This window comes from Lampris incognitus, chromosome 6 (assembly GCF_029633865.1).
Source record: "Lampris incognitus isolate fLamInc1 chromosome 6, fLamInc1.hap2, whole genome shotgun sequence".
NCBI classification, from domain to species: Eukaryota; Metazoa; Chordata; class Actinopteri; order Lampriformes; family Lampridae; genus Lampris; species Lampris incognitus.
In genome coordinates, this window is record NC_079216.1 from 31,334,418 (window position 1) to 31,348,539 (window position 14,122).

General features: G+C 44.2%; 1 protein-coding gene across 1 annotated transcript in view; it reads right to left on the reverse strand.

Annotated features, from left to right (window-relative positions):
- il34 (interleukin 34) overlaps positions 1–13,331 on the reverse strand; it is a 147,277-nt gene extending 133,946 nt beyond the window's left edge. The window contains exon 1 of the mRNA XM_056282022.1: positions 13,302–13,331. The gene's annotated coding sequence lies outside the window, so the exon portion shown is untranslated. The remainder of the gene's footprint in view (positions 1–13,301) is intronic.
- Between the last annotated feature and the right edge of the window lie 791 nt (positions 13,332–14,122).

The following is a 14,122-nucleotide window of genomic DNA, read 5'->3' on the forward strand; positions in this document are numbered from 1 at the left end:
AGGCTGTCTTCCACTTGTCCCCCTTCCGGATCCGGACCAGATGATAGGCACACCAGAGGTCCAGCTTAGTGAAGACTGTAGCCTGGGTGAGGGGCTCAAGGGTGGAACTCATGAGAGGAAGGGGGTACTTGTTTTTGACGGTTATCTCATTGAGTTGGCGATAGTCAATGCAGGGTCGGAGGCCCCCGTCCTTCTTCTTCACCAAAAATAATCCAGCTGCCACCTGGGAGGACGAGGGCTGAATGAGCCCCGCTGCCAAGGACTTGGAGATGTACTCGTCCATCGCAGCTTTCTCGGGGATGGTCAGACTGTACAGACGACTGCTGGGAAGGGGTGCCCCAGAGTGGAGGTCGATAGCACAGTCATAAGGCCAATGAGGAGGAAGAGATTGGGCCCGGGTCTTGCTGAAAACCTCACCTAACTCAGGGTACTCAGGGGGAACAGAGGAGAGGTCGGGAGGCGGGGTACTAGGGGCACGTCGGGGGGATGGGGCGGGAGCAGCCTGGAGACATTGGGCATGACAGGAGGAGCTCCACTCCATGATGGTACCAGAGGCCCAGGCGATGTGTGGCTCATACTGCACGAACCAGGGGCACCCTAGGATCACAGGGACTAACGGGGACTGGATGATGTAGAACCGAAGTCTCTCCACATGGTTACCTGCTATGGTGAGAGAGACATGGTGGGTGCATTGGGTGACGCTGGCCAGTCAGCGCTCGTCCAGCGTGAAGGCCTCCATGGGCTTCTCCAGCGTCTCTAGCGGGATGTTAGCCTGGGCAGCAAACTCCAAGTCCAGGAAACACTCATCAGCCCCTGAGTCGAGGAGTGCACCCACCGTGAGCCACTGGTCAGCCCAGGCCAGGGTAATGCTAACTAGATGGTTCTGTCGGGCAGGACGGCGGGAACAGGAAAGTCGGCTCACTAGGATCTCCCGGGGCCCCAGTGAGCCTAGTCTTTTGGCCGAGTGGGGCAGCCGCTGATCAGATGTCCCTTCTGGCCACAGTAGAGGCATTGACCTGCCTTGAACCGGGCCTCCCATTCGGCCGGACTAAGGCGCGTGCGCCCCAGCTGCATAGGTTCCTCCCCCGTCGTGGTCTGGGGCACGGGGGGAGAAACGGCCACAGGGAAAGTGGGGCGAACAGGAGTAGTGATCCTGTTAGGAGTGCTGGACGACTGGGGAATGGACGGGGATCCACGCAGGGCTCGCTCGCGCCTCCTCTCCCGGAGGCGTCCGTCGATGCGGATGGCGAGCCTGATCAGGTCCTCGAGGGAGGTGGGCTCCTCCTGGGTGGCTAGCTGGTCCTTGACAGCCTCGCTGAGGCCTCTCCAGAAGGTGACCCGAAGTGACCGGTCGTTCCAGCCGCTCTCAGCTGCGGCCAGCCTGAACTCCACCGAGTAGTCTATGACACTGCCACTGCCCTGCTGGATACTGGTCAGCCGAGCACAAGGGTCCTGGCCACCGACTGGATGATGGAAAACCTTCCGTAGTTCCGCCTCAAAGGCCTCGTAGGTGAGGCAGAAACTGGCCTTCATGGACCAGGAAGCAGTGATCCACTGAGCTGCTCGGCCTGTGAGCAGGTTGGTCACGTAAGCGACCTGGGCAGCATCAGACGTGAACATGCTGGGTTGGTGCAGGAAGACCTGCTCACACTGCACGATGAACGTGCCACAGGTCTCAAAGTCGCCATCAAACGGTCGTGGGCTGGAGAGGCAGGGCTCCCGGCGAACTGGGTTGAGCCCCACAGGGTTAACCAGGGCCGCAGGCCCAGGGGATGGGTTACCCACGACTCCAGGTGCAGGCTGGCCCGGCGGCTGGATGGTGAGAGCCGCCGTGATGGTCTGCAACTGCCGCAAGATCTCTGCTTGTTGGCTCGCCAACGCCGCCTGCTGCCTCGTTAGGTTACCCACACAGGCCTGGAGGGGCGGGACCCGAGTCTGAAGATCTCTCACCGCGGCGCAGGCCGCCTCTAGCTGCTGGGTGTGGGAGTTAGTCAGTTGGATCTGTTCGATGAGAGCCGCTCGAAGCAGGCTGGCCGGTATGCTCTCTGTGTCGGCTGGGGTCGTCATGGTCAGTTCGTACTGTTAGGGTTTGTGGAAGACCCCAAGCGCATGACACCAGACAGAGATGGGGTTAGCCGAAAACTGGCGTACTTTATTCCTTACGCGTACAAATAGTCAAACATAGGAAGGCAATGAGCGACAAGGAAAAACGGAAAGTCCAAGGGGAAAAAACTCGCGGGTAATCCAAATGGGAACACGGCAGGATACTTCCACGGGGAAACTTTGCAAGGGAAAAACATGAACCAAGGCCTGGGGTGAGTTCGGAGAGAAAAGGACCGTGAGGGGAGAGTAGCCGCTACTGCGAGGAGGTTACAACACGAACTGACAACGGGCGCGTGGGAGGCCACCAAACTTAAGCCAGGCCCTGATGACTAAGCCTGGCCCTGACGAGCCGATTGGCCATGGCACGGGGTGGGCGAGCCGTAACATTACTTGTCTGTATTTTTTTCCTGGACTGCAGCTCTTTTAGTAAGAAATGCTGTGAAACTGGAGAAGAACACACACAGCAGCCCCCTCTCAGCAGGTGGTTGCAAACAGCTCATTGTAGGAACAGTGTTGCAAACTCTTCTGTAAGAAAAGTTGCTATTGGCTGCCCCAAAAGTTGCTAGAACTCACTCGCATATAATCTGCATATAAAGATTTTGCATTGGAGAGAAAGGGCTACAGTACCGGAGAGACTGAGAAAAAGTGAATTACAAAACAATGTTTGCAGACATTAGACACCACAACAATAAACTATTTGCTCATTTACAAGCACTACCCAGTCAGTAATGTATGAGAGGGAGACAAATAGTGAATCCAAAAAGTATGCCACCAGTCTAGATTATTAAACTAACAGTTCAAATACATTGAATTAAGCATTTCATTTTTATTATTTTTTGCCACAAAACTATATTATATTTCTAACCAATATGAACTTATATCAGTGTGGGTCAGTTGTTCTGCCCACAGGCCTTTCAGTGAGATCGGCTTGTATGAGTGCTGTGGAACTGGAGAACATAGTTGCCATGTCTGCAACTATATAATAAATAACTATATAAGCAACTTTGGGCTTTTCTTCCCCTTAGAAAAGTCCTTGAAAATATCAGAAGTTGTGATTTGCGGCTTTTAAGACTTGTTTCCAAACTGCTCTTGCTGCTTACCCTTGTTTGCATTTGCCTGAACATGTAACCAAAAATTATAGTGTATGTATTGTAGATAAAATATGAGCTGTCAAACATGTCTTCCTGTTGTCTAATTCACTCATGGCACCAAACACAACCCCCTCAAAGAATATGCAAGGCCCCCACTTGCTTCAAATTTTATAGCATGTGCATGGCAGGTTCTCATAACTCTCTCTCTCTCTCTCGCTCTCCTTCACTACCAAGCTAATGCTAGCAAATGTCCATCAGCTAGTATGTAAGGTGTCGCATACAAAATGAGCAAAGTGTGATAGAAAATATAGCAAATTACTGTGAAAAGAAAATGAACTGTGGGTGATTACTCTATGGTCTCAATATAGTTAAAGCTTGAAATCACGCAGAAAATATTTTTGTAATATATCATTTGATTTTTTTTTGAAATTACAATTGGTTGACTTTAACTTTCGAGTAACAGCATGGACATTTATAGAATTCTGTACTGAATTGTTTCAAATAACAGAAATCTTAAGTACTAATCAGTACATACTGTAACGTGCATGGATAAGAAGACACGCTGGCCGCTGGCTGGCGGGTCTGACCCTTTAGTCGAGCAGTTAGCGATGTCTCCTGCGGTGCGGGCGATACGGGTTCGCTTCCCGGCTGCGGCAGTTCCTGTGGTTGCGTTGTCCCCCGAATTCGCTACAATACTTAAGGTTTGACTTTCATCCTCCACTGGAGCACAACCTAGCAGTCATCAGGACACTGTACCACTGAGCTGACAACGTCCCCACCGACACAGCGGCCAGGAAAGGGGAGAAATCCCACATTAAACAGGCCCTGGTTGAGTGTGGTTATCCTAACTGGGCATTTGTCAAAGCCAGGGAGACGCCCAAACAGTGCACCAGCTGCTCAAAGAGAGGAGAAGGACAACAGCTGCCTAAGCATAAACCTGTGGTGATTCCTTATGTGGCGGGAGTGATGGAACAGTTGAGATGTGTATTTTCAAAACACTGCATCTTGGTTGCTTTCAAATCCCAAAACATGCTGCACTAGAAATTGATCCACCCCGAGGATCGGGTCCCCCAGCACAAAGAGCAATATAGTGTACACTGTTAAGTGCCCCGTGACTTGTACATTGGGGAAACTAAACAGACGCTGGCCAAGAGGATGGCATAACAGAACAGCTAATGTGTCAGGCCAAGACTCCACAGTCTACACCCATCTACAGGCCAGTGGCCACTCTTTCAAGGATGAGGATGTGCACATCCTTGATAGAGAGGAACGCTGGTTTGAACGGGAAGTCAAACAGGCCATCTATGTGAAGAGGGAATGACCATCCCTAAACTATGGGGGGGACCTAAGAGTACATTTGTCGCTATCTTACAATGCTGTGATTGCAATTATTCCCAATCCTCTGTGAGTAGTACACATGGCCATTGAAACTTTAGTTGGTGGTCATGCATACTTGCATATGAAACCAATCGTTGGTTTCGGTCATTATACAACTGTGCTGTGGGATACCTGCAGTCAGTGGAGACTGACGAGGTCACTTGGATGAGTGATGAAAGGTTTCTCCCACTAAACAGTGTGTCCAGATGAACTGATTCACCTTACTGTGATATTTCAATGATTGTGCAAAGAGAGGTTAGCACTGATAATGCTGTAGAATTACTTTCATCAAAGACATACAGACTGATGGCAAAAATCATGCACACACATAAAAATTAGTTTCATGGACTAACCTGTTCGTGGCAGATCATTAGTAGACAAGCAAGTGTGGAAATTTGGTGCTCCTGTTCTACGTCATGGCATTTGTGTCTAACTGATTAAAGACAGAGGATATTTGTAAGAATTTAGTTTAAAACTTTAAAAAATTAACTAATCAACAGAATGTGAAGAATAGCAGTTTGACGTTATGTCAAAGACGTCTTATGTATTGTGTTGCAAAGATATATACTGAAGTTCGCATGCTAACCAGCTAGTCCCTGTCCGTCCTGTCTTGTAATACCTTTTTGTACCTCGAGGAGCGATAGCGAGTCACTGTAGCTTCCAGTCTGCCCTCAGTCCAACATGAGAGGATAAGGAAATGGTGCTTTTCAGAGGGCACTGGCCCTCAGACCATCTGGTCCGCTGACCTGGCCAGATCAGTATCTAAACAAGTGGAAGCTAATCTCTCTAGGAGGGCGTTATGTGAGATGGTATCAAAGGCTGCACTCAGATCAAGGACGAGTATGGTTAAGAGCCCAGAGTCAGTTGCCATCAACAGATCATTAGTGATTTTCACCAAGGCTGACTCCGTACTGTGAAAGAAGCGAAAACCAGACTGAAATTGTTCAAACAGATTGCTGTAAGTCAAGTGAGTGTGTATCTGAGCTGCAACTGTTCTTTCAAGTATTTTAGAGAAATGGTACATTTGAAGTTGTCTAAAAATTATTCTAATTGTTAGGGTCTACACCAGGTTTCTTAAGTACTGGAGTTATTGCCGTTTTTGAAAGATGAGGGAACAAGACCAGAAAAAAAGAGGGCAGAAGGTAGACAGCTTTTTACTAAATGAGTAGGAAAGGGGTGTAACTGGCAGGTATATGATTTGGATTTACGAATGAGACCAGATATTCCAGCAACAGTTGGGAGTTTAAAACTAGATAGTGAAGAAAAGAGGAGAACATAGAAGGGTTAAGAAGGAACTGTTGTTGTTGTAGTAGTATTGCTCGAAGAGGAAAATGGCTTGTGAATATGTCCCATTTTTGCATTGAAAAAGGTCATGAAGATGTTACATTGAGCAATTGAATACATGGAAAACAGGGCTCTTGTGTTCCCTTCACCTGATCTAATTTAAATTTGTATTATAGGACAATTTAGCTGTGGAAAGAACCTCCTTATAATGAAGTATGTGGTTGTCATACATTTCTTTATGAACAACAAGGTAATTTTTCACATAAAGGCGTTCTAGCTGATAGCCTTTAGCTTTAAGCTGGCATATTGCTGGTGTAAACCAAGGGGCAGAGTGGGTAAAGGAAACAGACCATGTTTTTAAAGGAGCAAAATCATTTAAAAGACCATTTAAAGTCCATTGTTGTAATGGCAGACCAGTTCGTCTATGGTGAATAAATTGTCTTTGCTGGGAAGGTTATCAATTCCACTAGAAAGAGCAGATACTAAATCAATATTCTTAAATTATGGAATGAGATGGAACTTAAAAAAATTGTTTTGGATAATGTTAAGTTAACATTGAAAGACACTAACTTGTGGTCAGAAATGGGCAAATTAGATACATTACAATTAAGCGGAGTTACACAAGGGCATCAAATCAAGGATGAGTCCTTTGGAGTGCGTAGGAAAATCAATATATTGTTTTAATCAAAAATTGTCCAGGCATGGTGTAAAATCCCTTGTGAGAATATTGTTGACATTATCCATGTGTATATTACAATCACCCAGCAATATTATATTAGGCAACAAAGAACCTAAGAAGGTTAGAAAAACAGAAAGTACATTTAAGAAATCATTATTGGGCTTGGGTGGTCGATAAACAGTGGCTAGTATAGTAGGAATTGGCCCATTGATTTGTAGGCCAATGGACTCAAATGAAACATGCACAGGCACAATTATAGAAGACAATTTTCACTGTAGAGTATTGTGAGACCACCCCCCTTGCCAGTGGCATGGGATTTGCAAGTGTACACAAACTCAGGAGGAATCGTTTGATTAAGCTGTGAAAAGTCATTGGGTTGCTGCCACATGTCAGTCAAGCCCAAGAAATCAAACTTATGATCATTCAGTAGATCATGAAGTAGAAGTCCCTTGTTGGTTAGCAAGTAGATGTTAAATAACTCGATGGTGAGATCGTTTTTGTTGAGTTTGACGCTAGCCGAGAGTCTGTCCAAACTTTCTTGGGGGACGAGTCAAGTCAAGCCAATTTTATTTGCATAGCCCAATATCACAAATTACAAATTTGCCTCAAGGGGCTTTACAGCAACACAACATCCTGTCCTTGGACCCTCACATCAGATAAAGAACAACTCCCTAAAAACAACCCCAAGGAAGGAATGGAAGACCAGAAGGAACACATAGGTTTTGTGTTGTCGAAACTGAAGCTTCAGCGGGATCCACGGTGAATGTATTTCCGATGAAAATGACGAGCTATATCCAAGTGAAGATGCAATGCTGGTGGTGGCTCAGAGAGGTGGGGTCGTAGTTGAAAAAGTTCCACTGCCCTGTATTGAATCAACGGTGTTACTGTATGGAGTATGAAAGATAGGGCAATCCATGTGAACATAATCCATATAAACAGCTTATTGATCCAAATTGTTGCCAGTGTTGTATCAAATGCAGGCTCCAGTTTAGAACGACAGAGGCTGGGGGAGGGGAGGAATCCAGCAACCAGGTATGAATCGATTGGTAGCCCAAAACACAGGATTATCCGATAAAAACAAGCAAAAAGTTTCTGAAATTGTCATTAGAGCTATAGTTCGTTTGGCTAAAGCAACAATAGAGACAATGACGGAGCAAAAATCAGAGCTAAAATCAACAGAAATATCCAGAGATCAGCGGCAGCTAGTTACCCCAGCGTTCACCCTTCAGGACTATGTGACCCTTTTGACTCTTGGGCAAAGTCCCTTTGGGAGGGACTGTGCATTTCACCCCAACCTTCTGGTAATATGCTGCCCCATATTTGTTTGGCCTATGAATTCGATAGTTGGTCAATTCTACACATAACCGCTTTAAAGACTGGTTCAATCGCATGCAAAATAATTTTCGTTCACCCATTGACGACACCTTTCAATTTAAGGCTTCTCTTGAAAAAGTCACAATGATTTAAGAAAAGTTACAAGGAGCTCTCAAAAGTACCTTTGGGCATGTCTTGGAAAAATCGAATGTTCTTTTTTATGCATCATCATGAAGTCAACATATTTTCATATTGAGGTTCAACAGGAAACACTACAGATTCACACAAAATTGCCAACAGAAAGCATGCTCACACTCCATATTATAGCCTATTTAGTTTTTAAATAAATAGAAGGTGATAAAAATATATTTGATTTGAGAGAAACAAAAGGGCTTGCTCTAAAGCCTACATGGATAGAGTCTGGCTGCCGTGAAAAATACTTCATGTTTGCTACTTGTGTTTGCTGTGAAGGAACCTTGCTCTATTCTCAATATTTGGATGCAGCCTAGGTCCATAAGTTGCTTCACATCTAAAAAGCCAACAAAGTCACAGGTGAAGTTTCTAAATATTGACTGAACCAGAATCCTGAAAAATGCGATGCATTCATGATGATAAGGGTTTTTTTTAGGGAGTTGTTTTGGTGTACAGTGCTCTGTAGCGCCTACCATAGGGGAGTTGTTGGAACAGGTTGTGACCAAGGTGTGATGGATCTGCAGTGATAACTATCCCACTTCTTCTTTGCCAACCTGTTCCTCTGTATACTTTGCTGTACCTCCTCATTCCTCATTCCAAAAACTCCTAAAGGGTTTTTTTTTTTAGGGAGTTATTCCTTATCCAATGAGAGGGTCTAAGGACACGATGTTGTGTTGCTGTTAAGCCCACTGAGGCAAATTTGTAATATTGGGCTATACAAATAAAATTGATTTGAAGATAGCAAGAGATTATGGGAGGTTTAATGACCACAGCATTGTCTGGTAAAAAGACATGGTTCAGTTGCACAGCCATTGCATAGTTTAGTGTTTTGAAAGAAAATGTTGAGTATAACAGCTGATTTGCCTCACTACCATCCCTATATTAAATGAAATATATTGAGCTTGTAATCCCTAATGGATGAGTGATGGACCACCGTTTCAAAAAGATGCATTATTTGTCATTACAGATGTGTGTTACTTTTCAACATAACATGTACATATAAACAAATATTGTGTTGAACGATATGAGGTACACACAATTTGTCCCCCCTCATTTCCTCCTGTTCTCCCAGCCAACTTTCCGCCCCCTTGCTCTTTTTCTCTCATTTACTCCCCTCTGTTTTCTTCCTCCTCTTCCCTCCTCACTGACTTTCTCTCCTCGTCTCATTCCATTTTCTTCCTCTAGCTTTAAGATATACCAAAAAAGTTCACAGGTTACAGACTGAAGAGATGAGCCTACTGTTATTTTACTGGCCAATTCACTGACCTATTGACTGGCTGAGTCGCTGAACGAAACAAATGTTTTGACAGACTATACTGACACACTTTAACTCTTAGATATTGAACCTTGGAATGTCAGATCTGTTTCCAATTAAAATAGTGCAGAGAAACAATGAAAAAAGGCAGATGCCATGTTAACTGGCTTACTTTTTTATGGATTTTTGAGGCAAACGGAGCAGTGAGCTCAAGTCCCCTGATCCACAAATGTATTGTTCAGCGAATATTCACTTCAGCCAATCGCATCATCACAATCATCAGTTACTGCCCGATTACCCAAGGTGAGGCGAGAATACAAAGAAGGCTGTCGTGTGAAAGTAGCGGACATTCACAAAGGGAGAAATACACATTGCTCACTGTAGATGCGTGACTGAGCTTTTCCAAATATACAATTTCCATCCATCTATCCATTGTCTGAACTACTTATCCTGCCCCCAGGGTCACGGGGATGTTGGAGCCTATTCCAGCAGTCATTGGGCAGTAGGCGGGGAGACAACCTGGACAGGCCCCCAGGCCATCACAGGGCCCAAACACACTCATACCTAGGGACAATTTAGTAAGGCCAATTTACCTGACTTACATGTCTTTGGACTGTGGGAGGAAACCGGAGCCCCCGGAGGAAACCTACGCAGACACAGGGAAAACATGCAAACTCCACACACAGGACGACCCACAAAGGTTGGACTACCCTGGGGCTCAAACCCAAGACCTTCTTGCTGTGAGGCGACCGCGCTAACCACTGCACCACCGTGCTGCCAATATACAATTTAAGTGTGGAAAATTATATTACTTGATCAAATGCAGACAACTTCAAGAATCCAGGGAATTCTCATGTACAGGTAGGGATAGGGCTGTCTTTCACTACTTCAGGAGGTGGCTAAATCAGTTGACTCTGTCGCCTTTGCCTAAACCTTTTAGCTTAAGTCCTGAGAGATCTAGTAGAGGATCATGACAAGAATCAGCATTTCATCAGTTCCTGCTAACTTCATTGCACTGTAAGCTTGTTAGAGTCTGAAAGTTGCCTGTAGGGCAACACAACTTTTCACAGTTCTGCAGTAAGCAACACATTTTTTTCCTTTTTTTGATAAATGTTAGCCACCTACGCAATGTTTGCTCACATCCTGTGCAGCCTTGTTTGTAATCTCTCCTCCGCTCAGGTGAACAGGATGACAACTGATGATGCAGAGCATATTGTGACGTGAATGGCTGAAGCAGAAGTTCCTTGAAAAACTGTATTTTTGGATTGGAGGACTGGAAGTCAGTTCTAAATTTGTCACGTTCTCCACAATTATTTACGATGTTTCTCTGCATGTACAGTATTTAATATGGAAACAAATCCTGTTTCATACTGAAACACTATGATGCTTCAAACGGTAACACTGGGATAGCAGCAGTGAAAGCAACAAGGATTTCACACAGACTGATGAGGATTTAAACAAACTAACAGGGAATGTGACCCCGTGGCTGTAAACCTTTCACTGGGACTGCAAACTAAACTATTTACTGGCTTGTTGCCATTGATCTATTAATACTGTCAGCCAGTTTCTGGTAGAATTTTCAGTTTTACTTGTGGCTTGTTAGGTCTGTCACTACTACAAACTATTTTGGCAGGCAACTAACCTGATCTTGAGCCGACTAAACTGCTCAAAAAAAAAAACTGCAGCTAAATAAACCGAGAGAACTTGACATTTGCTGAACAGTTTAGTGAAATTCAGAATTTTCAAGCCACTCAAAAATATAAGACGCCACCGAATCTACAACTACCTGCAAGACATAAATGGTACAGTGTCTTTAGAAAGCATTTAGCCCTTGCATTTTTCAAATAATACATAAAACAGGAATTCTTTATTAATCCCGGTGGGGAAACTCATTACATGCAACTGACCCATCGTCCTACTAGTAGGCGCAATTCACATTTTATTGCCGTTACACCTCCAATTTTTCAATGCATGGACATCTTTTATTAATCTAAATACCTTTTCATTTTGACATTAAAGAGAATTACTTCTACTGGAGTACAAAAAAAATCCAATTTAAACATTTTAATTTCACTTTAAAGTCCAGCACAAAACAAATTAAACAGACTAATCAAATGAGGGAGGGAATACTTTCTGAAGCCATTATAAATGTAGTCATTGCACATAGGCTACACTAAAAAAACGCATAAGAGATAGATTTTAGTTTTATACTATTCGACGCAGGCACGAGTCCAACTCATGGAAAATTGTGCCACAGTGAAAATATGAAACTACAATGACAATCCTGACTAAACTCTTAATGCTGATTCCAGAGCTTATGGGTCGATTACATTTCATCTATGCTATGGTGTACAGGCTATCAAGGTATCAGCATCCAAACATAAGTCATTTTAAAATGCAATAGGTTGGCTTCTGAAAGAGACACTGGGAATGGGTCTAGAAGTCCACCCAGCTCCCTGAAACCAAACTGGCCCCACAACCCACACCTACAAACTTATTTGGTGAAAAGAACCACAAATCACAAAAGTCTAATTAACATTTAATTGAATTAATCTAAGTTACATGCATCTCTGTATTGTAAATATGCCCTGTATGTATGTGTTTGTTTATTTTTTACCACTTTCTGTCTGAATATCTATCTAATATCTATCTTATATCTCTGTCTATAAATAAGCTCAATCAATGGCAGCCCACTGATGTGCAAAAATCAATTTATATCAGAGTTCAAAATATTAAACTAGTATTTGAACTTATTTTACTGGAATAATGAAAAAACGTCGAAGATGAAAAAGATGAAAATTTTCCTAGGACACGATGCCACTAAAAAACCCTTTCAGTTGCATTGCATTCATTTGGCAGTGATTGGTGCCCACTGCTGGAGAGTTGCCCACATGCTAGGAAATTGTAAAAACACAAAAATAGCTACCCATCAACTAAAACAAAATATTAAAAGTATGCAGTCTACGTGTGTCATTTGTCATGGTGTGAGTACTCAGAAATGCATTTTAAACTGCAACAGGTACTGAAACTGATACTTTGAATACACCTGGCGGCTTATCCTAGTCCAAGCAACTATAACCTATAGAATAAAACAACCCAAGTTGTCTGTGCGTACCACCCATCCTTACGTTACCATTTTAAAAACAATTCAGAGCCACTGAGCACACTTCACTGCAGCCTATAAACTTACAAGACCAGAAGCGTTCCTGTTTAGCACTGAAGTCACAGCACTCTGATAAAATGTCAGTAATATGCAGTAAATACAGACACCAGACTTTCACATGCACGCATAAAGAGGAACATAGCCTGTTAGCCAAATAAAATTGCACATGTAGGCTCCTTGTCTCTATATCTCAATTCAACACTCTTTTTCTAGCACTGAAAAAGAGATGTATATGCATATTGTAAGAGAAAAAGGCGCACACACACGCACATCCTTAATGGGGCATTCCTCTGACATTACTTGTGCCAGACTCAATGAAAGCTCTTTTCTCTTCTTGGCTCTTTCCCATCTCTCCCCTTCTCTAATTAAATATCCTTCTTAACCGTTTTAATTCTGCATGCATCAAATGGTAGATCAAGGATAAAACATAATCAGCTCTATTATCCATAGATTAACCAACGCCCGGGGATTTTAGCCATGAATGTTCAAAGTAACATGGCCACAGAATTGATGCTAAAATTGCCAACCCATTCTCTGTCGCTAAATAGCCAAAGTGGTGAAGAATGTGAAAAATGTGAAGAAAGCTCAATAGCTGTATTTTCCAAGAATTGGCCAAATGTACATTTTCAACAATTACTCGGTCAAAGATGTGCATAAAACCTCATTCATAGCCATAATTGCACACAGCATATTTGAAAATTATAATGACAGCTGCAAACTCCGAGCTTTAGATCGGGCTGCTTTGTCGTCACACCAACTTTTTCTCATGCGTCTATGATATAGGCTAGTCCGTGCTCCCCTTAACAAGCAATGCATGGCTGCGTCTCATATTTACACACGCACCTGTGATTTCCAACGAGATTCGGCACTTCACATATCACCCCGCTGCAGAAACACACACATACATATAAACATACACACACACACACACACACACACACACACACACACACACACACACACACACACACACACACCACACACACACACACACACACGTGCACACCTTCAGAGTCTTTTCACACCATAATAACCTCAGCTCCAGGTATACATGATGTGACTTTATCCGCTCGGATGTGATGTGTCGGTGGGAAAGCCTGCACAGCAGTCAGCTCCAAAGCAGTCGACGCGTCAGTCCAAAGAAAACAGTTTAGTAATTGATGACAGAAAGTCCATAGCGTGTCTGCGCGCCGTTGTAGTGTGCTCGCTGTGCGCGCGCAGCGGACTACCCTCCAGCTGCAGTCAGCGTGCTGTCTTTCCTCTCTCCTCTCCACCCCTTAAAGGATGGCGGACCTACGCAGCGCGGATTATTTGAACCCAAAATGATGTCTGTCAGCGTCGTCATCGCGGTCATCTTTACTTTCACTTTCACTGCGCCGCCCAATAGACTCTCGTTTCTGCCCTCACACGCTGCATAGCGCGCCTGCTTACCAGGTAGATGATTAACCGCCGACTTGCAGCGCAAGCAGCTCTACCGTGATGTGCACGTCTGCGTGGGCCACAAAACACAGAGTTGTCGCGACAAAGACGGGGAAAAGGGTGAAAGGCTAAAATAGATAGTAGGCAGCGACATGTAGGAGGCTAGTCAATATCATACCGCAGGTCATCATCAAATGAACCCTGTCAAGGCGGAATGAGCCGTTTAATGACGGGACTGTAACCTG